This window comes from Tupaia chinensis, unplaced genomic scaffold (assembly GCF_000334495.1).
Source record: "Tupaia chinensis unplaced genomic scaffold, TupChi_1.0 Scaffold139218_1, whole genome shotgun sequence".
Lineage (NCBI taxonomy): Eukaryota > Metazoa > Chordata > Mammalia > Scandentia > Tupaiidae > Tupaia > Tupaia belangeri.
In genome coordinates this window covers 1,435,973-1,462,021 of record NW_006199107.1, presented here as the reverse complement: position 1 = coordinate 1,462,021, position 26,049 = coordinate 1,435,973, and the positions used below count along the sequence as shown (strand labels likewise).

General features: G+C 35.9%; 1 protein-coding gene across 18 annotated transcripts in view; it reads left to right on the top strand.

Moving 5' to 3' along the window:
- ZBTB20 (zinc finger and BTB domain containing 20) overlaps positions 1-26,049 on the top strand; it is an 885,897-nt gene that overhangs the window by 426,606 nt on the left and 433,242 nt on the right. Inside the window, exon 1 of one of the 18 annotated variants that reach the window (XM_027765672.1) lies at positions 8,767-9,160. The exons of 16 other annotated variants lie outside the window; for them this stretch is intronic. The gene's annotated coding sequence lies outside the window, so the exon portion shown is untranslated. Of the gene's footprint in view, positions 1-8,766; positions 9,161-21,772; positions 21,883-26,049 lie in introns of those variants that run through there. One more of the 18 variants, XM_027765673.1, reaches the window with a different exon arrangement.

The window sequence follows — 26,049 nt, the reverse complement described above, 5'->3', positions numbered from 1 at the left end:
AAAAGGAGACATCTTTGAGTAAAAAGTAATAAAAACTCCTTGCTGCATAGTTACCTTCTTAAACAAAACATTCTGAATTCCATTTAATCTTCAAGTGATGATTCCCAGATCATTGTTGAATTGGTTTCCTAGTGTTGCAATGACAAACGGCCTTAAACTGAGTGGTTGGAACAACAGAAATCTACTGTCCCACAGTTCTAGAGGGTAGAAGTCTGAGATCAAGGTGTTACAGGAAATGGTTCCTTACAAAGGTTGTGAAAAGCAATTTATTCTATGCCTGTCACGTCACTGCTGGTAGCTTGTTGGCACTCTTTGGCATTCACTGGCTTGTAGAAGCACCTCCGTCTCTCTCTTCCTCTGCCTTCAGTGTGTTCTCCCTGCCTGTGTGTGTCCAAATTTCTCCTTTTTCAAAGGAAACCAGTCACATTGGATCAAAGGCCCACTCTGCCCTCATGGTACCTCATCTAAAATAATTTACGCAACAACCTTACTTCCAAATAAGGTCACATTCTGAAATATCAGGGTTAGGATTTCAATGTATGAATTGGGGGATAGGGGCTAATAGGCAACATAACAATTATGAACACTATTTTCATACAAGACTTTGCCCCGTTATTTTAGGCAGAGCTAAAGTATAAATTTGTTTGCAAGCTGTACTTACTTCTTTGATCCTTCATCATTTTCTCACATCCTTCAGCTCTTCTTCATTCTGAGATATACACTGGTCATTTCTTTTCTGTTTTTTTTTTTTTTTTTTTTTTTTTTTTTTTTTTTTTTTTTTTAGGTTTTTGCCATAGGGCATCTGCACGCACTGAAGAAAGAAAGAGAGAGAGGAAAAGTGAGAATTTACTCCAGAAAGGGGAGGTATGGAAGGGCAGTGGCTATGCCACAATCCCTTCTCCTCTATTCTCCTCTTGGGATTTTAGGCACACATGAACATACCTGGAATGATTTTCAAGCCACTGAGTCTGGGACTTGAACTTCAATTAGCCATGTGGGAATCCCGCACCTTAACCACCAGTCCACATGCTAGCCCCCAAAGTGGTCATTTTTTTCTCTCTTTCTTTATTTTTAAAATAATTATTTTATTTAACTTTATTCATTTATTTGTTTATTTATTTTAATTTGCCCAGTGAGGGACAGAGTGAGAGAGAGAGAGAGAAAGTGAGAAAGCAAGCCGCCAAGTCCAGGACTTGAACTGCAGTCAGCCAGGTGGGAGTCCAGTGCCCTTAACCACCATGTTACCTGCTGGCCCCCAAAGAGGTTATTTCTTTTCTTTTTTTTTTTTTTTTTGGAGAGGTTTTTGCTATAGGGCACGTGTGCTCGCCAGAAAGACAGAGAGAGACAGAGAGATAGAAGGCGAGAAATCACCTTGTGTTGGCCACACCGCAGTTTCTTCTCCTCCATTCTCCTCTCAGGATCTTGGGCTCGCACACACATTCGCCCGGCATAAGTTTAAGCCAGTGGGTCCAGGACTCAAACTGTGGTCAGCTACATGGGAGTCCAGCGACATAGCCATTACACTAACTGCTGGTCCCAAAGTGGTTATTTCTTAATAACTGTTGTTGCGTTTTCTTTTTCTTTTATATATACATTATTTATTTTATACATTCAATCACTATGCATCACTATAGCTTGTAAAGTGAATTTACCCAACATGAATACACTTTGTCATTTTGTTTTCATCTGTAAGTGCTCCAGATGGAGAGTCTAGATTACTGATATTACTGTGTATTAAAGAAAAGTAAATTGGTACCAAGTTAAAATCTCCTAAATAAGTAAAGATGAATTTGAGCAATAATATGTACTGTCAGATCATTGGGAAAGTCATGACGTATTTTTCCATACAAAAATGCCTCATGACTTTCCCAGTGACCCAATATATAGAACTTCTTTTGGTTTCCTAAAGGATCCGTTTTCTGTATTTTGGATTCCTGACCATGTTAAATTGAGATAACTCTATAAGTGATTTTGAGAATGCTGGATATGTGAAACATTCATGTATTGTTTTCCCACGGCAGGTAAAAAAACTAAAGAAATATATCTGATAAAAAACACTAGAAATTGATTATCTGTTAGTTGCTCAAAATTTTACCCATTGGTATAGGAATATCAAGAGTTCTCCTTCGATTTCCAAAAAGTGTAAAATCATAGTAGACAGAAATTCTGCCTTGTGTGATTTGTACATTGTCTATTAGACTTAAGTCACTCAAAAAGCATAATAATACCGGCACAGGCTTCAGTGAAAATCAAATGCCATGCATGGGTAAGGAAATAGAGACATTGTGTTCTCACCAGGTAGTCCTCCCGAGCAGAATGAGAAGCCTGCATTACCAGGTGCTGACTTACAGGGGTGGCCTCCGTGGTTTTCAGGGCACCGGGACGATAAGCCACCCACTATGGCTCTGGCTTTGGCAACCGTAGTTGAATCGGCACTTTGATCCTTGGAGTGGCTCCTGGTGCAGTGAGTGCCTCTATTTGTTTTGCCCCTCCTTTTGGTCATTACTCCCACCTGGCAGCACTGGGCAAGAAATGAGAGGTGGAAGGAGGTTGGAAAGGCCACTTCGGAACCACGACTCTGCCAAATATAAAAAGATGCTGATAGTTCTGGTCTAGGAGCACAGGAATAGCATTTCTACCACCTTATTAATGAATAAATTTTATTTTGTGTATCATTTATTAGTCTGCTTAAAATCACTTCTCCTGAGTCTGTTTTGTCATTACTGGGGTCTTGGATCCACCATATAATGCAGCCAGCCACACAAATAAAAGGCAGTATTGCCCCTGACTTCCAATATTCTTTCTTCACAAGTATCTGAAGATGTTTGGACACATTAACCTCATCTTTTGCTTTGATATTTTAAAGTCAGTTCCTCTAATATATTTAAAATTCAACTCCCATACTTGATTATGCTACAGATATTTTTTTATATGTTTTTAGTTGACAAATAATTGTGTGTATTTAATGGGGTACAACATGAGGTTTGATTTATGTATACATTGTAGAAAGAATCAGTCAAGCCAATTAACATATCTATCACCTCATCTGCATATATGAAAAGTTATTGAAAATTTCAATACATTTTGCTCTATTAATTCCAGTACATGATTTGATGAAAAATGTAAAGATGATGAGACCCATTTTTATAGTTAAAAAAGTGGTGCTAATGATGTTATTTAAGGGTGGACAGGATATTGGGATTAGTCAATCAATTTCGGTTTTCATTTTGATACTCTGGAATTTAAGGATTTAATATGTTCTATGAGGTTATCAAAATACATGAGTCATAGTAGCTTGATAATATTGTTTAAGTATCATAAATAAAAGAAAACTGAGAGCTAGGAGGATATTCAGTGACTTATAGCAAATCACATAGCAAGGTCATAGGGAAGCTGATACAATCTTGGATTTCGTCATCCTGTGAACTAGCCATGACTAGTTTTCTGACAAGAAACATTTTTTTTCCTTTAGAGAATCTTGTTTTTCACATTTGTGAAGGTTGAGGACTTTTCACTGAAAAAGCAATGCCTCAGAGAACAAGGAACTCAAAAAAGATGTGAGTTTTTAACTCATTACCAAATATATAACCAAATTTATCGATCAATTGCAATTAGAAGCATGTTTTAACCAACAATTTTAGAATTTTGAGTTCTAAAATTCTTTAGACAGGAACTTAAATTTAAATCTAGGATTAAATTACCTTCCCCTCCACTTCATTATCTAGGTATCACTTAGTAAAACTTTCCAAGGTGGTAGGGATTTATATAAGCTTGGAAATTGTAAGGTATGTTGTATTTATTTGGAAAAGGGTTAGAAAAATAGCATGTATTTTAAAATGTCTCTGTAATATTGGGTTGTCAGAAAAGTCATGACATATTTTTTTCTGCTTTTCTGTGCAATACTAATGATGTTATTTAAGGGTGGACAGGATATTGGGATTAGTCAATCAATTTCGGTTTTCATTTTGATACTCTGGAATTTAAGGATTTAATATGTTCTATGAGGTTATCAAAATACATGAGTCATAGTAGCTTGATAATATTGTTTAAGTATCATAAATAAAAGAAAACTGAGAGCTAGGAGGATATTCAGTGACTTATAGCAAATCACATAGCAAGGTCATAGGGAAGCTGATACAATCTTGGATTTCGTCATCCTGTGAACTAGCCATGACTAGTTTTCTGACAAGAAACATTTTTTTTCCTTTAGAGAATCTTGTTTTTCACATTTGTGAAGGTTGAGGACTTTTCACTGAAAAAGCAATGCCTCAGAGAACAAGGAACTCAAAAAAGATGTGAGTTTTTAACTCATTACCAAATATATAACCAAATTTATCGATCAATTGCAATTAGAAGCATGTTTTAACCAACAATTTTAGAATTTTGAGTTCTAAAATTCTTTAGACAGGAACTTAAATTTAAATCTAGGATTAAATTACCTTCCCCTCCACTTCATTATCTAGGTATCACTTAGTAAAACTTTCCAAGGTGGTAGGGATTTATATAAGCTTGGAAATTGTAAGGTATGTTGTATTTATTTGGAAAAGGGTTAGAAAAATAGCATGTATTTTAAAATGTCTCTGTAATATTGGGTTGTCAGAAAAGTCATGACATATTTTTTTCTGCTTTTCTGTGCAATAATGCAGCATGACTTTTCCAACAACCCAATAACTTCGGCTTGTCATCATTTCAACCAGAAGATAAAATTTCCTTACATAAGGCTAGAAACCCAAATGGCTGATATGGAATCAGGAACCAAACCACGCCAAAAATTTATCAAGGTATTATTACCAATACTAGTATCCTGGAGAAAGAGTACAGGAAGTAGTCTTTCACAATTTTATTTCTACCAATTAGGATTTCGTACTAAGCAGATGCTAGGAAGCCCTGGTTATCTAGGAGAACCTACTAAGGTTTGAGCTGTCCTGACAATCCCTGTACTCATTAATTTATCCACTAACTTCCAGGTACAAACATACAAACCTGATCTCAGCCAGAGGCTATAGAATAAGGACCAATAATGGAGGTTACAGGAGTCCCTTACCCAAAAGAGAAACTTTGCATATACCTGCAAATAAACTTTAGGAGCCTTCTTGGAGCCCCCAACCCTCACCCCCATTGAACCCTCTATAAAAAAAAAATACCTTCCTATTTTACCTAGAACCAACTTTATCACCATAAATAAATGTTCTTTATAAATACTTGCTCTGTTTAGGTTAAGAATTAGAGATGGCTGCTCTTAATCAATGTCAAGAGAGAGGCATGTGGAGAGGGTATTAGAGTGCTTCCAGTTAGAGAAGTACTGGTAGTTAGCAGCGTTAGCAGCTTGAGGTTATATGAGGAGAACATGGCTTACCCAGTGAGTCCAAAAAGCTTTTCCATATCCATGAAGTAAAATGTAATATTGTATTAATAACTTGGAAAAATAAGAATTTGTTCTATTATTAACTGGTCAACTACTGTGTCATTTACCTCTATTTTGTCTGGGACTCTCTTTTCTTAAATAAAGCCATTTCAACTATATTATTAACACTCTCAAAGAAAAATCTACCAAACTATCAAGTCCTATTTGCTTTAGCTAAGACTTATTTACATTTATTAGCTAAGACAGGCTTAGATAAAATATGTGTCATTTAGTCCAGTAGTAGTAAATCTCAGTTGTATATGACAAAATTTAAATGACATGCATTATATACCTATTTTAGGTTGCTTTTTATGCCATGCACCTTAACTATGTTATCTCCTTTAATTTTCACAACAAGCCATTTTAGCAATAAGAAAATTAAGCTTCAGAGAACCTAATTGATTTGTCACAGGAAATAAAGCAACTAAATGACCAAGCTGGATTCAAACCTGAATATTTTTGACTCAAAAATACCCTTCCCCTTTTTCACACTAATATCTCACTCTGTTTCTATAGATATAGAAGAGTTTGAATTACCATATTTAGCGATGTAATTTTAATAAGGAGGAATGGAACTGGTATAGCATGTGGTTCTATAGTGCTAGTTTTTATAACCTAAAAATAAGCCAACGTAAGCTTGTTGTCAGTTTGTCTCCCAACAGGTGTACTAGCCTGTTGACACCATCTCACACTACTTTACAGTCTTATTTGTGACACATACTCTCATTAAAGATAAGGGTATATGGGCCGCCTCCGTGGCACAGCGGTAAATGTGCTGCTCAAGAAAAACCAAATCCCACATGGCGACTGAGGTTCACATGCCCAGTCTAGTCAGCCTGAGTCACACTGGGCCCATATACAAATGCCCAAGATTCAAAGGGCTGAAGGAGTAGAGAAGGGGGATCATAGCATGACTAGACCCTAGGGCGGGTACTCATCTCTTTCTCTTTCTCTCTCCCTCTCGCTCCTCTCTCTCTTGTGCACATGCATATACTGTGTCATGAACAAAGGAAAACATTTAAATGTAAGGGGTTAGTTTAACTCAAGTTAATTTCAAAACCACCTGCATTTTTCTAAACTAAAAATAACAAATATTAAGTATGATTATGTAAATATAAAATGATGAAATTGATTCTTGCACATATTTATGATGGACTCATACAGTGCATGTCTAGCTTCACTGCTTGTGAGTTTTATAATCTAGTGTCTACCATTTAGTGTCCATGAGGATTAAATGATATCATATATATGTAAAGTCCTAAGATCAGTCTCTAGCATATAGTAAGCACTCAACAAATGTTAACTACTAATATTCATAAGTGTTACTGGAATAAAAATCAAACAATTACTGGCAAGTGCTCAGTACACAGCAGGAGCTCAATAAATATATATTTGAGTGGATTAATACAAAATATGGATGCATCAAATGACTGGATATTACTAATATATGGTAAATGCAGAATTCTGGCTGTTGCCTCACACTATTGAATGTAATATAAAACAAAATGCTCAGTATTATTAAAACTCTGCACAGTTACCAAGAAAATTTACTTTCTCTGAACAAGCCTCTTTTGGAGTTCAGGAGTATCATTTTTATCCCCCTGACTTAACATTTGTACCCCTAGTACTATATAGTATGCGCTCTCTGGCTAGAGGTTTATGTGTGACCACAAAATGGATATAGATTTTTCCCTTCCTTTAACAGTCATGTAGATATGATTTACCTTATGGTACAATGAAAACAGAAGCTGTACAGGTATTCACATAGTAAAAGAAGATAAATGGGCTGGAAAACACAAAAAGGCAGTGTGTGTCACACACAGTTCCTATTTGCCTGAGACAACTGAAACACTGAAAGTGGGCAGGACAGTATATGTCACTATTTGTGCCAGTACTGGAGATGCCACATAGTTTCAGGTTATGTCAAGACATTATAATTTGGAGGACCTTCTTTCTTAATAAATGTATTGTTAAACCTTGAAATCTTTACTATCTGAAACATTTATCTGAAATTATTGTGGATTAAATTTCATAGTTCTTACAACTGGTAATAACTTTAATAATAGTTTAGAAAGGGTGTCTCTTCCTAGAATATTCTCTCTATCTCTGGGTACTCCTACTCTAGAAATAATTCATGTATCCCTTGTAGAAGCCCTGTCCCATACTTTTATGAATATTTATATCGTTGCTGTTGCTATCTTGTATTACAGTTTTCTGTTTCGATGTGTATTTTTTAGAGCCTAGGGACTAAATTGTGAGTGCCTTGAAGACAGAGCCTGTGCTTTATTTATCTCTGGATAGCCAGTATTATTCAGTTCCTGAGCTACAGTGGGTGCTCAATAAATATGTATCCAATAAATGAACTTGCAGTCTCTCTCTCTCTCTCACACACACACATACACACACATATTAGATCAGGGATATGAATAAAATTTCCTGTCTTTGCATGTTCTTCAAGTGCTTGTGAACCTTATGAAAATGCTTATGAACATATTAATATGCTTCTGAGTGTTCTAGTCACTTTGAGAGACATTTTCTAATCTTTGAAAGAGAATTTTTTTTTACCTGTTCTTCTTTACATTTTCATGTTCTTCAGTTTTTACTCAAAACATCACTTTTGCACAGTGGACTCAAATGTGCTGTCGATTACTGATTCTTTGATTGAACCACATTGAAAGTGTCAGAAATTCTTGGTTTTCTTTGCACAGTACCTGTGTGGTGGCTTTGTTCAAGTACATTATCTCTACGTGTTAAAAAAAAAAAAAGGAAAGAAAGAAAGAAAAAGAAAAAAAAGACTACTTTGATTATGGTAATTAATTGGAAGAGTCTTATTTTCAACAAAATTCTCAGCATTTAATACATTGTGTGGCATATGGTTGGGAATCAATCATGCTTGTGGAATGCATGAACAAATCAGCCATTGTTGTTGTTTTGTGGATAAGGTATGAGATTTTTAAACAAGGCTAAATGAAAGGTTCAGTATCACAGAGCAGGATAAGAGAAAATCTGACACTCCTAACTCGTACTTCTGTGTTTCCAGACTGTTACACAAGCTCACCGAGGAGTGCCGTATACGTCTGATTTCTCAACTTCACCCTGCAGTAAACTTTTGCAATCCCGAGGCTAGAGACCTCTTTTGTAAATGTTGTCTACCCAGTGACTGCCTTGGCACCAGGGAGGCCCTAGCAGATAAAGTGGAGGAACATATGGCTTCCATGTGAATACAAATTGGTGGACATAACGTGATAATTCAGCTGAGATGTCCTCTATATTGGAAACTGAAAGAGTATGATTAGAGGTGTTTATAAACGGCCTCCGAATTCCCCCACTCCCCTCCCCACCCAGTTTCCACTGTAGTTTTATCGGCCTGAATCATAGCCATCTAGAGTCCCAGTCTCACTGCGTTATTTGTGAAAATGGCCAGCGTGAGGAATTATTAATTAAAGCTAACAAATCACCCTGACGAGCTGTGCCCTGGCATGGCTGAAGGTTGATTGGCGAAAGTGTTCTCCTTTGGAGAAAAGACTTTTTGTGCTCGTGACGCAGTCAGGGACGGATTATTGAATATGCAAGTTAGAAGAAAAATCACAGGACAAGCAAATTGAGTATTTACTGGCAAATAATTGCTCTCTTAAGCTGTGGCTCTCTTCCTAAATTCTTAACATTCCCGAGGGTTAGAAAGAAACACAGAAAAATGCATCGGTACAGAGTACATTTCAAAAAAAATACATAGACTGATGTTTCAGACTTGTGCAGGTAAGTGTGATTGTGTGTGCTTGGAAAGTGAAAGAACAAGGGAAAGATAGGGGGAAAAGCATAACTGTTAGTCTGGTGAGTTTTTTTAATCAGCTTGTTTATTGGAATACGTTTCAGCATATTTCTAAGTTGAGTATTTAGTTTCAGTGCTGCCTTTATTGTGAAAGTTAGAGCCGTAAGGAAAGAGGGTTTTCTCAAAACTTATTTGTCTTTATCAGTAGAAAAATATGTTGGTGGTTTGTCCCAATAATAGCTATAAACTTTGCTCACATATTTGTGGTTATATGTATACAATTACTGCTTGATTTAAAGATCCTTAGTTACTTTCAATATTGTTAATTATGACGCGTCTTAATAGTGTCTCAGACACATTTGAGTACAACTATTGCATTTATTTGTAAAAGTAAATATGGTTTTATATTAATACCAAGCTAGTTCTTACTGAGAATTTCTAAAGGGACAATATAGTTTTAGAATAGTTACTTAAACTTCAGGCTTTTATAATAACTGAAGTATCCTTATTGTCAACTGTGTGGTCTTTTTATCTGTAATGTTGATCAGACTACTGTGTTTGTGGACAATCTAAGATAGGAGAGACTGGTTTAGAGGTGTTTTCAAAATGTCATTTAAATACATACAAATATGAAAAAGAGGAAATGCAGGCTCATCCTATGTTCAAAGTGTAGAAAATAAGAAACAGAGATACTCTTGTTAGTCCAACTAGTTAAGTGAACAGTATTATCAAACGCCATACATCCACTGAGGCTGAACTGCGTATTCTGTGAAAACCTGGGAAATGTGCTTTCATCGACAACAAACTGTTTCTGAAATGAGAATAATTGGCTGGTGAAATAGCATTTTAAGGTTGTAATAACTATGAATAACATGGATTTTAAACAAAGGCATAAACATAATTTATATTAAATTAATTAATAATTGCAAAGTGCTTTAATAATAAAACATTTGCATGATAGTAATAATAATAGGAAGAATAATAAAAATAGAAAAATCTGGTAATCACACAAATTAAATCAGATGACTCTCATAAGGTTTTAAAGAATCAGAATTTTATAATATAAATTAATGAAACTTGTAATTTTCAATCTAATCTATTCCTTGGACCATTGAATTCTAGCTAGTATTTTTCCTAACTATATCTTATTTTATCAAGAAAAGATTGCTTGTCTTTAGTAAGTAGAGTAGAGGTCATAAGAAAGTTTAGAAAATATATTTTTTAAAGGTTTAATTCCCACTAGATCACATTCTGTCCTCAGATTTCAAGAGGCAGCCTTTTAAAAGTTTCTTTGACTATTTGAGGGCAAAATTTGGTCCATTATTGTGAACTAGCAAAGGGGGCATTTAAAGCATATGTTCAGAGACTAAACCATCTGCCTGCTTTATTATGAATACCACAGAATTATAAGAACTTGGAAAGGCTCAAAAATTGAACCAGAGTTCTATGCTAGTTTAAAAAAAATAGAGCACTCTCATTTTAAAATATATTTTGTAACCACTTACATTTTCAAAGTATTTTCTTAGTGTTCTATGAGAGAAAAATGTCATGTCAATACAACCTTTTAATATATATGGAATCAACGGCAAAGTGTAGTTGAGTGGCAAATTGATGGTAGTCTTTTCTATCTGATTTAACCCACTATATCTCAATACCTTTTGGAGCTTTGGACTTGTCATCAGTGAAACTCACAGTAACTCAGAGAAACTTTATAAAATGGTGACTGTTGGAACAAAAATGAAGTCCAGCTGCTAGTTTCTGGACTATCTACAAATGAGTTGCAAGAGACATGCGGAGGCCAGACTAAAGAGCCACTTCTGTAATCCAGCTGTGATGTAATGGAAGTATGAATCAGCTATTGGTTGCCCATGCTGGGGGCGAGGGGGGAGGGAAGGGGAGAGCAATAACCAAACAAGTGCAAATTGGCATTATTCCCAGGTAGTTCTATACTTCTTTTGAATCTGGAAGGATATGAGATTTAGAAATTAATAAAAAATCTAAAATCCTGTTTCGGTCCCAAATATAGTAATAGGTCATCTCAGAGTGGTCATGTAAGCACAAATCAAGATGTGTGTTGTACTAAGTTTGTGTCCTTAAAGTTTGTCTACCTTAATTAACTTTAATTCAAATTCGACTAACACTGGATGGATCATAATCAGAGGAAAATACAGAAGGTGAACTTACATCAGTGGAGTAGAAATTGTCAGTGTTGAGATGACTTATCAGTCTTGGTTGCTTAATGGAAATTATTTCATTAAAAGGAAATAATAATAGAAGCAAAGGATTTAAGTATTTGGTCTGAAGATTTAAATAAAAAATAAAGGTTTCTATATCAGGTATATACACATATATAATTTTTATAAAGAAAATATGTTTTCAAAGTTTACTTTTGTAGGCTGATTAAGTTAAGGACATTTTTGTGTAGTCTAAAGACTGAATACAGAGATTTTAAAACAGCTACTGTTGGCTTTCAGACCTGAAGGGTGTCAGAATTAATGATCAGGTACTGATAATACCTGTGTCCAGTTTCACATGAATCTCATCATGATGATATTTTAATATTATATCTCCTTAAATTTCAGTACTGCAAATAATCAAGTGAATCCACTAGCCCAAACACTGTGAAATACCTCTACTATTTGGGAGATTCATTTTTACTTTTTATTTTGAGTGTGTGTAATATATACATACACAAATTATGCACACACATACACATAGGTGGACATACACACAGATGTTTTCGTTTTCTTCATTAGTGACACTTTGTTCCAGTAAGGGAATTAAAATGTCTAATGAAGAAAAATAAACACATAACATAGTAAAATACGTGAATTGGAAATAAGAAAGATAAAACAATCAACAGTAAGGATATAAAAATGGAGTCAAGACAGGTAAGAACACAAACTACTTTCAGTGAAGTATTACACCTTTACCTTTGAACTTTCTTGCAGTCAACTCAAAAAGCATGAAAAGTTATGCAATTTATAACATCCATAAGAGTAATAAAATATTTTCTGTCATTACATTTCACCTTGTAGCCTAATCCATAGTAAGTGGGCCAAGGACCCCCTGTATCAAGATTACTTAGAGATAACCTGAATTGGGATTTTCTAGAGCATTTGTTAAAATGGGGATTACTGGAACTCATTCTAGAATTTCAGAATCAAAAGTTTTGAGGATGGAGCCTGTGGATCGTCGGTTTAGGGAACTACCCAGGGTAGTTGTGTGTGCTAAATTTAGAAGCAACTGTTTTAAAATTAAGACTTTAAGATATCTAGTAAAGGAGCACAAAATGGTAGGATCTCCCTACCACAATTGGTGAAAGCTTATTATATTAGCATTAACAAAAGCAGTAATGCATATTCAATAGTATGTTGTAATTGCCTACTAATGAAACTGCAAAGATCTAGCTTAGAAAAACACTATGAATTTGCTTCAGTCTTTTAAGCCATATCTCACAATTTTAGAGAACGTCTTGTACTTTTTAAAGCTATCACTTATTGAGAACTACTATGTGCTAAGTCATATGTTAGGTCTGGGAACTAGATAAACAAAGATGGATAAAAGAGAGTCAATCTCTTGTCTGAAAAAAAATGGTGAGCAGGATAATTTTATTACTAGGATATTACCTTATCTATACTAAGATAACTATGAATTGCCTTGTAATCTGTTCGTTCAGTAAAACTCAAAGTTCTACATCAAAGTATAGCACTATAGGTAACTATTCATAGCAGTTTTGCATAGAAAAACCATGAAACATTTTGGAAGTCGCAAAACATAAGAAAACCCTGTGGAGTCCTCCTCTTCCTCCCAGAGGAGATTATCCCCCAAAGCTAGGATGAGGAATATCATGAGACCTCCTAATCCTTTTTCTCCCATCAAGTACTAATTTATTACCAGTATCCTTTTTTGAGAGAAAGAGGAAAATGTATGAGTGCACCAGACCATTTGAGGACTTGTGTCTCTCTTTTCCATGCCCTACTGGTGACTCAGCTGGCCTGGGAGATGCTTGAGCCTCAGTGGAGCCTCCTTAGTTGCCCATGATGCACTCTACAAAGGGACCTGAGCTGTTTTTCCCTTGACTTCTTTGCTCCCTAAGTTACAGGAGTGCCAGAAATTGGGTACTGACAGGCTAGAAGGGGCATACTACACAAGAAGAAATGAATTAGGTAGTTGTTCTGAGGAATAGGATGAGTGCTTGTCATTTCATCATAATTTATATTTTCCTGGAAAAGTTTTGAGGACATCCTCCCTCTTTATCCTTTCCTGAGCGATATTGTAAATATTTTGGAAACTTCTATACATTTTTTTTTCCTTTCCTTTTTGTTTTTTCAACATATACTTACTGAAAATTTTATGTCATCACCTCTTCTAGGGAGTAAGGATACAATGATGAATAAAATTTCCTACTTTCATGAAGTTTATATCATAATGGTGTAGGAAGGGAATAAACTACTGAATTTAAAATAAAAATAAAATGTGTATCTAAAAAAATGCTTCAGTTTTGAGATAATGCCTCCTTTATTCCCCAGGACTTACGATTATCTCCACGTTATTGCATAATCGGTATATAAGTATAAATGTACATATTCTTTGATGTATTTGCAAAGTATTCCAGAAAACATACCAGTCAATTCAGGACATGTCTCATTGTAGGGAACTCCTTTCCATGGAGACCTGTAGGTATGAAAGAGGACAGTCAAGTCATTTGTGTGAATCAAGAAGTGTGCGTAGTCAACTCTAACTTGTTTTGTTTTCACCTTTTTGTTTTTTTCTGGTTTATGTGTTCTGGGTGTTTTCATTGAGCTAAATGGTAGGCACTCTGAATCCATAGAGGTCCAAAGAGGTAGATAAAATATGGGATCAGTCTTCAAGGAAATTCACATAAAGTAGAGAAATACGATATTAACTGTAGTATGTGGCTGTCATAAGGTTCTGTGAAGGACAGAATAAGGAGTCTTAGAAAAGGTCAGAGAGTAAACCACTAGAAAGGCTTCCCAGATGAAATAATATTTAAACTGAGACTAAAGCTTTATAGTAAAACAAAACCGAAAGAATTTTTAAAAAGTAATCCTATCTAACTTACTCTTTGATTGCCTAAGTAATACACCTCTATGGTGAAAATATTTTAGACAATAGGAAAATGATTTTTTTTTCTTCTTGATAGAATATACGTGTGCATGAGAGAGAGAGGTACAGACGTGGTCCTCATTACCCTCTTTCCCCAGCCCTCTAATTCCTCAGGACCCTGAATGCCATTGCACGTGCCCGGTATGTTTTCAAGTTGACCTGGGAATCTGAATCCACAGTGGGAATATGGCTTCCCGTCTTGCGGGGCACACGTGTTACCACTACACCACAGTGGCTGGGCCTGAAAAGCACATTATTTTAAAAAGGGAAAATCACCTGTTAACTCACTGCTTAGAGAAACCATTGTTAACATTCATCAGATACTTTTTTGAGCATGTATTATGTTCTAGGGTTATGCTAGCCAGCTGTAGCTTCTCGGAAGGGGGCATTTTAATTGGTAGCCAATGTGAATAACTGCAACTCAAACTTTAACACTTGTTAACTGTCGTCAGATTTGGGCTTATACACTGAATGGGCCCCAACCCTAGTGACATAGACAGAATACCATGAGGATTGTATTCTCCTGAATAAAGCATCTTAGCCCCTGTCATAATCCCCATCCGGAGGAGATGTGAGAGACTCCATAGGCTTACAATTTAGCTGTACCTCTTTTCTATCTATGTGATCTTGGCCAGATTATTGGGTTTCTGTGTCTCAATGTACCTCTCTGTTAAATTGTATTATTACAGTACTTACCCCAGCCATAATTTGAGAAATAGACAAGATAATGCATGTAAAATACTAATCACAGCACTTGGCACATAGTATTCCATAAATGCCATCATTTTTATAGTGAATATGATTGTAATTATTAACATTTTTTTCATTGTATTTCATCCATTTCAACACCATTATCACTACTGACGAAGCAACCCAATATACTTTTCCTACTAAGGATAGGTCAGATACCACCTTCACAGTATACATTAAGAATCTGGGTTTCAATAGATGTAAACTATAATATGATTTAGCTCAGTAGATACATGACACTGTACAGACTAAATTTCTATTTCTATGTAGAAATGATGCTTACATCTGCCTTAAATGCCCTCATGTTACATGTTTTGTGTCAAAAATTTGTGATATATTGGATTTGTTTTATTTTTTTAAAAAAATTTAAATCCAGGGACCAGCAGTTAGCGTAATGGCTATGTCGCTGGACTCCCACGTAGTCAACCGCAGTCCGTGTCCCAGACCCGGTGGCTTAAAACTCACGCCAGGCGCGTATGCGTGCATGCCCAAGATCCCGAGAGGAGAACGGATTGCGGTGTGGCCATCCCCCCTGGGGGGTGATTTCTCGCTTTCTGTCTCTCTGTCTCTCTCTGCCTGTCTGGCGAGCGCACGTGCCCTATAGCAAAAACCTCTCAAAAAAAAAATTAAATCCAAAGTCCTATTTTTTTCTGAAAGTTCTAACTTTTGTTTTTATCATCAGTGGTGGAATAGGATTAGAAATAGTTTATCTAAAGATAAACTACCTAAAGAGAGTATCTTAAGGAAAGGGGAAATTGCATTTGTCAGCTCTGTGTCTTAGCAAGGTAGTGAATGAGCAAAGATAACTAGCCTAGCAGATGCCACACAGTATGTGCCTAAAGGATGTTTGTTAAATTGAATTCTGTAAGCAAAGGCTTGTGAACATCAATCCAGATGTACTGTGGAAATGTACATGATAATGATAACATGGTGGAATAAGAACTTGTCTTTATAAGTTATGTAGGGGACCAGCAGGTGGCATGGTGGTTAAGGCTCTAGACTCCCACATGGCAGACAGGTAGAGTTCGAACCCAGCAGCCTGCTTTTTCTTTCTTTCTCTCTCTCTGTCTCTGGTGAGTGCATGTGCCCTGTAGCAAATGTAAATAATAATAATAATGATAAATAAAATTAAATAAATAATTATTTTAATAAAAGCTGTGTAGAATCTTGACAATACATGATGTTAACTTTAAAACTGTAGGCTTCCCTCAGTACAAAAAGCAGAACTATATTTGAAAAGATCATGAACTCTCTAGTTGCACGAAGAGGACCCTGTGTCTGGTTATCACCTCTAGCACTTACAAATTATGTAAGTAGAGATGAGTTCCTTTTTCTGTCTAAGTTCTCAAATGAGAAATGGAACACTAATATCTTCCTTGCATTGTGTGTATGTTTCATCTCTGGTGGAGTTCTTGGAACCTAATAATATTCCATAAGTCATATGCGTTAACAATAACCACAACTATAACAAGACATAAAAGTTCTGTGTAAAATAATATAAGCCTATTGGGAACCAGCAGTTAGCGTAATGGCTATGTCGCTGGACTCCCACGTAGTCGACCGCGGTTCACGTCCCGGACCCGGTGGCTTAAAACTCACGCCGGGCGCATGTGCGTGCATGTCCAAGATCCTGAGAGGAGAATGGAGGAGAAGGGATTGCGGCATGGCCATCCCCCCTGGGGGGTGATTTCTCGTTTTCTGTCTCTATGTCTCTCTTTGTCTGTCTGGCGAGCGCACGCGCCCTATAGTGAAAATCTCTCAAAAAAAAAATATATATGTAAGCCTATTAATATATAGGTATATAATGAAATTATTTTTATAACTACTGTATAGATAGTAACACTTGAAATGGCTTTGTCTAATGTTTGACGCACAGTAGGAGTGCTACATTTAAATTTGATCTATTTAAATGCCTTGGTGAAAAGATTGATTTAGTTATTCTAAAGCACAGTAAATGAAAACACAATTCAAAAAATCTAAAACTAACTTAGTCTTTGGAAAATGACAATAAAAGCAAAAGCCACTAAAGGATTGTTACTAAAATGGTCAAATAATTTGGGATTTATGCAAATAAATAGCAAGGACACCACCACTTCAAATGGCAAAACAAGGGAATTAACTTGGAAAGTCTTAGGTGACCCCAAATTTGAATAGTATTAATTAAAAGCATTTTAAAGATCAAAAGGCTATTATAGCTAGTTGCAGTGGTAGCTACATATGGAAAATGGCTACAGAAATTCACAATACAAAAATAGTACATTGCTAAATTCGAAATTCTGTTAATGTCACAAACAGTGGGATGTGAAACACAAATGAATTGTGATGACAGTTGAGTACCAAGCTGCCTATTTTTTCCCCCTCTGAGCTGCCCATATTTGGTTTTATATTTTCCTCAGTCCTGATTTAACCCATCAATATTTGTATTTTCTGCAGCTAACACTATCTTGGAACATACCACTTAAGGATTTTATTCCTAAATGTTTCTCCATTCCTAGTAATACTGCTCTTTCTGCTTTTCTCTCACAGATATGTATTCTTGAATCTTCTTTACTTCTCACCTTAGAGTCAGGGTTTGAATATGTTTTAACCTACAGTCTCATAGGACTCTCTATTACTCTTTACTCTTCTGTTTCTCTCAAGTCTTACTCTTTTCTTCTTCATCTCCAGGCTGTTCATTTGAGCAAATTTCTTCTCCATGTTGCTCTGACTTAAGGCACTTTATTTCATCCTGATAATCTGCATTCATTTTTTACTATAGTTTTCAAAACCTAAGTTTTTAAATGCTGCTGTTATCTTTTGTGATAGAAGATCTTTATGATCCACGATTTGGGGAGCAATACTTCTTCTATGAACTGAACAAAACTCCCTTTTAAATATGCAGTTCCATGTAACCATAAACTAGCTTGACCTTTGAAAAATGTCATTTGAAAAAAATCTCTAAAAATTTCTAAAGAATATTGCTAACATGACCAAATTATTTTGGCTTAATTGATATTGTAGCATGATTATCAGACCTACTTCGCACAGTAACCATCCTGGATCAATGTGTTTTATCAAGATTTTATTGCATGTGTTAATTTGACTACAAATTATTGAATGACCTCTCTGGGCCCAGCATTTTATATTTAATTCTCACAACAATTCTGTGAAATAGGTACCATTATCTTATTTAATAAAGGAGAAAATCTTGACCTAGATAGGTTAAAGGACTTGTTAAAAGAATGGAAATAGGACACAAACCCAAGTTTCTAAGACTCTAGAGATCATCCTTTCCCCATTATCACATGCTTATACCAGGTTATATGTTCACATCATTGATACTAGGAAAGAAGTTTGTAGTATAATGTAACTAGGGGCAAAGCCAATTCCATCACAGCAAACCAAGTGATATTGAGATAGTACTGTGTTGTCATTTTATAGAAATATGGACCCAAGGCTATGAAGTTGCTAGATTTCCTGAAAAGAAAAAAGCACATTAGTATAGGCAACTTCCTTTGCTAATCCTTTTGGTTTCAGCAGAATGTCATTACTAATTTTGAAGAAATTAGAACCTAAAATGAATGGTTCATAGACCAGAGATTTTTTATTTACTATTAAGGTCATCCTGTGTTCTGTCCTAGTCTTTTGTTTCAAAATTTAAAATCTGGTAATTATTTTCAGCAAATATTCAGAAGGAAATTATTTATTATTAGTAGAAGTATTTCAAAATTGTATACAGGAGACATTTTATGCATTTTAATCCATCAGCATCAATGTTTCTGTTATGAGGCATTAACATCACTTTTATATAGCACTCTCAGTTAATAATTTGAATAATATGTACAAAAGATAGTACATTATCTCTTCCTCGGGTAACAGTTGCTAAATTATATACTTCTACTCCTGAGAATAAAGCAGTGAGTGATAAGACTAGCCTTAAAGTCAAGAATCTTTATTTTCCAAGGTAGTACTCAGTATTGCATTGTGCAGTTGGACACTGATTTAACCAGTTTGCTCTCCAATGCCCAAGACCTTGCTTTGAACAAAGACTGAGAGTTTGTGTCAACAAGCTTAACTTGTAACTTTGCCACAACCATTTATTTCATTTGGGGCAGAACCTCTAAGAGGAGCTCTGAAATTTCCTTCACATTTAGAGTGAAACTTCAGCTGGAAGGAAAAAAGGAAGGGAAGAGAACAAAAGATAACAACTCCTTCCCCAAGAATCATCTTTCTTAAAATATTACACTGAAAATAAAATTATAAAAGCCTTACTTTAAGAATGCTAGGCTTGGGCCAGCAGATAACATGGAGGATATGGTGGCTATATCTCATGTGGCCGATTGCAGGTTTGAGTCCCAGACCCAGCAGCTTGAAAATCACAATGAGCATGTGTACAAGCTTGCCCAAAATCCCAAAAGGAGAAAAGAGGAGAAGGGATTTTGGTGTGGTCATCCCCCCTTTTGGAGGGGAGATACTACTCCTCACCTCACCCAGTGAACACATGTACCCTATGGCAACCTAAAAAAAAAAAAATTAAAAAGGATACTAGACTTTGGGATTATACATCATGAGTTCTTTTCCTAGGCTGCATTTCTTATACTCTCCCTTCCTATAATCGCAATGAATGTTCAATTCCCTTCTGTCAAACCCAGACAGTTGCCAATTTTGATGTGTCTTCAGTATTATTATTACTATAAATTTATAGTGGGGTAGATGTTTCTCTTTTTTAGTTTTTGAAGAGTCAGAAACTTTTATAGCTTATTTATCAAAAATCACAGTGAAAAGTCTTCCTCAAAAAAAAACAGTAAATAAATATTGCCATATTTAACAAATACGAATATCCTATCTCTTAATCTCAAAGATCTTCCACTTTTATTCTTACTAAAATATTGAGTTCTGGTGGGGCTGAATTGTGGTGTAGTAGTAAAAGAAGATGTTTTGGGAGGCTGATCCATATAGATGTATTTTAGGCTGGCATCCAGAGATCTTGCTGAGTAGGCAGGACATGCTTGTGCCTGTGAGCCAGGGCTGACTGAAGCAGGGTGTGTGTGTGTGTGTGTGTGTGTGTGTGTGAGAGAGAGAGAGAGAGTATCAGTGAGTGTGCTCTCTCTCTGTCTCTCTCACACACACACGCACATACACACACACACGAAATAAACTTTACAAAAGAAATGTCTCCTAAAATATATGTGTGTATATATATATATATATACACACACACATACACACAATAGAAAAATGAGTCCAGAAAATGAACACCTTCAAAAGATCAGCATTTTAAAAGTTAAAGATTGTTATTCTCAGGACTATTTGAAATTGACATCCTGCCATGTTGTTCTAACCTAACTGTATTATTTTTACAAGTGTAAGCATTACATAGGCAGTAAGACATATTCAAAGATAGTTATTATCAAAAATATAGGTGATAATTTCACATATATGTGCCCTATTCCCTCCCTACCCCTGCCCCATGAATTATTGACATGAGAAAATATCTTTCCAACAGTGGAGTATCACTAGCTTTGTGAATTATAACATTTGTATGAGTTGGTGTTCATGTGAAAAATATCAAAGACTTATTACTTCTTTTTCCTTTTCAAAGCTGCTCATGGCTCGAACTAATAATTTTTTTTTTGAGAGGTTTTTGCTAGAGGGCGTGTGTGCTCGCCAGACAGACAGAGAGAGATAGAGAGATAGAAAGCAAGAAATCACCCCCCAGGGGGGATTGCCACGCCGCAATCTCTTCTCCTCCATTCTCCTCTCGGGATCTTGAGCACTCACGCACAGGCGCCCGGCAGGAGTTTTAAGCCACCGGGTCCAGGACGTGAACTATGGTCGAATATGTGGGAGTCCAGTGACATAGCCATTACGCTAACTGCTGGTTCCCGATCTAATAAATTTTGAACATATACTCAGTATGGTTATATTTCTAATCATACCACATTTAAAAACAATGTTGTAGACTGGTTTTCTCTTCCATAATGACTCTACAAAGAAATTGAAACCAACTGTAAAAAAAATCCTTCTTATAACAGAGATAAAATGAAGCTTGCACAACATTTTTGAAATATAATTTAAACATGGCCAATTTTTCAAATATAATTTGAAAATGACCAACAAACAGTTTTTCAAACATTGTCATAGTCATTTCAAGCTATAGGGTGAACAGTGCCTGAGAAAAGATCAATAAAGGGAAAAAGATCCCTATCAGTCACAGATGAGACCTCAAAACACCATTAAGACCTATTCTCTTTCTGCGCTTCTGTCATCACATTCCACTAAAAGGTGTTGAAAAATACCAGCCAGCCTCTACTAGAACGAAGTGTCCAGATAAGCAAGTCTGTAAATAATTAAAAGAATAAACTAGAGTAGCAAAAGAGAATTGGGGAGGGGATGGAATTAAGCATTTAAAATGTTGAGTGTACTCAACCCAGAAAATTCAGTGAGAGAAAGAACGTGTTCTTCCAAAAGAAGATACTTTTCATCCTTGACCAGTAACACAAAATTGATAGTCTGGTAATAGAAGCCTATGGGTAGGATTGGGAGAACACTGTCTTCACAAAGGCTTCACTAAGTGTTCAATTGCCCGAGGCAATCTGATCAGCACGTCCTTGTTTCTAGAATTGAGTAAACCAAATCAGGATGAAAGACATATGGTTTAATAGTTAACTTTTAGAACAAGGACCGGGATATGCATTTATGCCATAGTCCCAGCGTTCGTTCCAATCTCATTACTAAAGTCTATTCTGAGAGCATTTACAGCTTTCCGGAGTATCTAACTTTGGCTGAATACTGAAGATGGAAATATAGCTTAAAGACCTCCTTTGTCTTGGAGTCTCCTTTAATACAGGTGAATCTTTGTGATAACCATGCTCTAGAATCCAAAGTATTATTATTAATATCATTATTATTAATAATAGTCCTTTTATGTTGTTAGTTATGTCTCCATTTTTCTCTTCTAGAAATAAGTGAGTTTTGTGAGTATGAGGTTGCTTTCTCTGAGAAAGTTTTGTATTTTCTTCCAAGTTGGAAATTCAAGATATTTTGAAATATATTTGAATGTGCAAGTCCAGTCCTGCTTTTCAAAGACCAGAGGCAAAAAAGATCCTAGAAAAAACCCTTTACTAGACAAAATGACAGAACAAAGGCAGGAAGAGAATTGTGTATTTTGGCTAATTCAGTCGTCTGTTGTCAGGATTATTTAGCTAGTGGGCTTCTCATCCTAGTCTCTGCTTTCTCAGAATCCTAATCAGACTCTTCCCCTATGGCTAACAGAAATCTTCCTCACTCTTTGCATCTTTTCCACCTCTTTAAAAGGAGAATCATGGACTAGAATTTAGCATACCTAATGAGTGAACATTGGGTTATGAACAAGTATTAAAGGAAAACAATGAGAAAATTAAGGACAAGTTTCACGGTGCACACTGGGTTCATGGAACTGTTGGTAGACTCTAGTATGGAGTTAATGTTGGAGTTATAGCTAGACTAAAAAGCAATAATGACAACAATAACAACAACAAAACAAAGCCATACTTCTTAGTCCTTTCTTTCTGATGCTATTCAAAAACAACTATCACTATAAAAATAGCCCAGCAAACAGAAAGAGCATGTGTCTGTATTTTTGGTATATGACTGTATATCCTCATTGTAGTTCCTCTGCCGCACATTAATGGAGTGATTTGTCCCTGATGTTTCTTGAAGATCGCCTTTGTGCATGTCTGCATAACTGTTCTAATAGTGTTGCTATTTTCTCTTTGTCATTCTCCTTTTATTTGAGCTCTTTTTCCATGTATGCAAGAGGCTCTTTTTCTAGCCTCTTTGCACACATTCACCATTTCACTAGGACAGATGTTTTTTTTTTTTTTCTACACGATGGCTTTTAATATAAGAAGACAATAAGAATAGATTTTTAAACAATATTTTACCAGTATTATTGAAAAATTAGCTATTGTATATTTTATATACACATGCAGCAGCTGCGGAACTGTTGGTAGACTCTAGTATGGAGTTAATGTTGGAGTTATAGCTAGACTAAAAAGCAATAATGACAACAATAACAACAACAAAACAAAGCCATACTTCTTAGTCCTTTCTTTCTGATGCTATTCAAAAACAACTATCACTATAAAAATAGCCCAGCAAACAGAAAGAGCATGTGTCTGTATTTTTGGTATATGACTGTATATCCTCATTGTAGTTCCTCTGCCGCACATTAATGGAGTGATTTGTCCCTGATGTTTCTTGAAGATCGCCTTTGTGCATGTCTGCATAACTGTTCTAATAGTGTTGCTATTTTCTCTTTGTCATTCTCCTTTTATTTGAGCTCTTTTTCCATGTATGCAAGAGGCTCTTTTTCTAGCCTCTTTGCACACATTCACCATTTCACTAGGACAGATGTTTTTTTTTTTTTTCCTACACGATGGCTTTTAATATAAGAAGACAATAAGAATAGATTTTTAAACAATATTTTACCAGTATTATTGAAAAATTAGCTATTGTATATTTTATATACACATGCAGCAGCTGCATAAAATGCAAATTCTATTCATGTCTGATCTCTCCCGCATTTATATGGTGACTTGCTGTAGTACCTAAGCACTTTATGTTATTTCCTCTTATTATTATTTACCACCTGATCATTCCAAAGTGCTTTTTACAATCAGAGAATTTCATTAACAACCCATTCCCTCACTCTTTGTTTTTCAGCACCCTTGCATATAAAAGTATCAAGCATCTTAGTAGCTATGTCAGATAAATTACAGTAAAACGAATGCTTTTGACAGGAGGGTGGGAAACAACCACCCCAAAGATTCTCCTAAAATCCACTTTATGTTTTATTTTATCCAAATAAGGTTACTGAAGTCTGTATATTCGAGTGAAAACTCAACCACCAGATAGGCCTTCTATTTATTATCAATTCTACCATTGCAAAATCTTAAGTGTGAGGTGAAGAAGAGGGTACTGTCTGCACATCACATATAGAGAAGTCTGGGCATTTGTAGAAAAGCTTGTTATTCCTATTGACTCTTGAGCTGCCTTTAGCCCAGAACTATAGAAGTCAATTCATTTTAAAATCCAAAAAGCTACTGTTAAATTTGTTAAGCTAAGAGGATAGAGACTTGTTTATTAAAAGGTTCATTGTGATTATAGATGAAAGTGCGTGGTTGGTACCTTACAGTTCGATTGAATTAAAATCAAGTTCACACTGGGGTTTCCTTCTCAGCTCTACTCCTTGCTTTCTCTTTGACTCCAAGCTAATTGCATAACCTCTGGTTGACTTGTGCCTCGTCTACACATTCAAAGCGAAATTCAGAAATGAGGTTATTATCTAACTAATGTAGGCTGGAACATTATTTCTCTAAATATTTCTGCAAGAGAATTTGACATTTCTGATTTAAGGAGATAGTAATAAAAACTAACAGTTTTATGCCCAATTTCCTTTTGTCCTTAGACAACCACCCTATGGAAGTGGACGTTTCAGAATCTCTTTTTATCCTAGAGGAGGAAGGGTACCCATACCCAGAATCATTTGGAGGACTTGTTAAAACACAGATTACGGTCTTTCTCAGGACCCTGTCACCCACTGAATTTATCACTCTAAGTGTAGAGTAGGGACTGATCATTTCATTTCTAACAAGTTACCAGGTGATGCTGATTGGGGACGACACTTTTTGAGTCACTGACTTAAGGGAGATTGTAGCTTTAGAACAGAATAGAAAATCAAGGCTCAGAGTGACCTCAAGTCACAGCAGCAAAGTGGCAGAGTATGAACACAAATCTAAGCCTTCTGACATCAAATTTTAGCATCTTCTACTTCAGACGTTTTCTCTTTGCTTCTCCTGTAGTTATTTTCACACTTTTATATTTTGAATGGTTCTCGGTCACCCTGAGATCCTAAGTGAAACAGCACTGTAAAGAGTGTTAATTGGGTCTTTTCCCCTTAGGATCTAGTAGCTACTTTTATTGGATTTGTGGAAGGATAGGTGGAGACCCTTCCAAACTGTAGTCAATAGCTTTGGTATGTAGAACTTTCAAGGCCAATGACTTCTTAATTTTTTTGTTATTATTTCTTCCATGACAGAGACAAAGAGAAAGACACACACACACACACACACACACACACACACACACACATAGGGTGGGGTGGGAGGACATATTCCCAAATTCCCAACATGGAGCATGAGTACACCCCCAACATGTTCAGAGAGAGTGAGGGATATGAACCTGGGGTCTTCCCATGTAGCTTCAGCATTATTCAGCCAGGGCCACACATACTTTTCTCTGGGGAAGGGGGTGAAAGTAATTAAAATAAGTCTTTGTGTCCATTCATCATAGCTTATAGATGGATACAAACAAGTTTTTCTTTAGTGGATTTACAATCATATTCTGCTAATGACATTGTTTTGTAAAAATTTTCTGTGTATATTATGTCTCCAAATAATCATGATGAGAGAGCATCAAGGGAAAAGCCACTGCAAAGAGACTGAGGGCACTTAGGTTCTAGTATGATTCCAAACCTTGACACAGATCTGATGACCTCTTGGGAGACAGTACAATGTAGTGCAGTGCTTCCTTATTCGGGCTGGGTGTTACAGTCATCCAGAGAAGCTTTGAAATAAGTATCCCTGGCTGGGGCCATGTACAAGAAGCTGCTTTGATTTAATTAATCTAGGGGAAAGCCAAAGCATCAGTAGGTTTTAAAAGCTTCTCAGGTGATTCTAATGTATAATCTGAGTTAAAAACTGCTGGCCTCGTGTTTAAGGGTTTTGAGATCAGAGAGGTATGAGTTCATATCTTGGCTCTTCTAGTTAGGTACTTTGCAACCTTGGAAAAGTTATTTAATATGTCAGCTTTAGTTTTTGCATCTGAAAATGCAAATAATATTTTTTGTCTTGCATGATTTTTATGAGATTTAAATCAGATATATATTTAAGTGTTTGATATAGTCCCTACATGTGGTATGGATCTTTTACATAATAGGTGCTATTATTATTATTTTTATTATTATGCAGCTCAG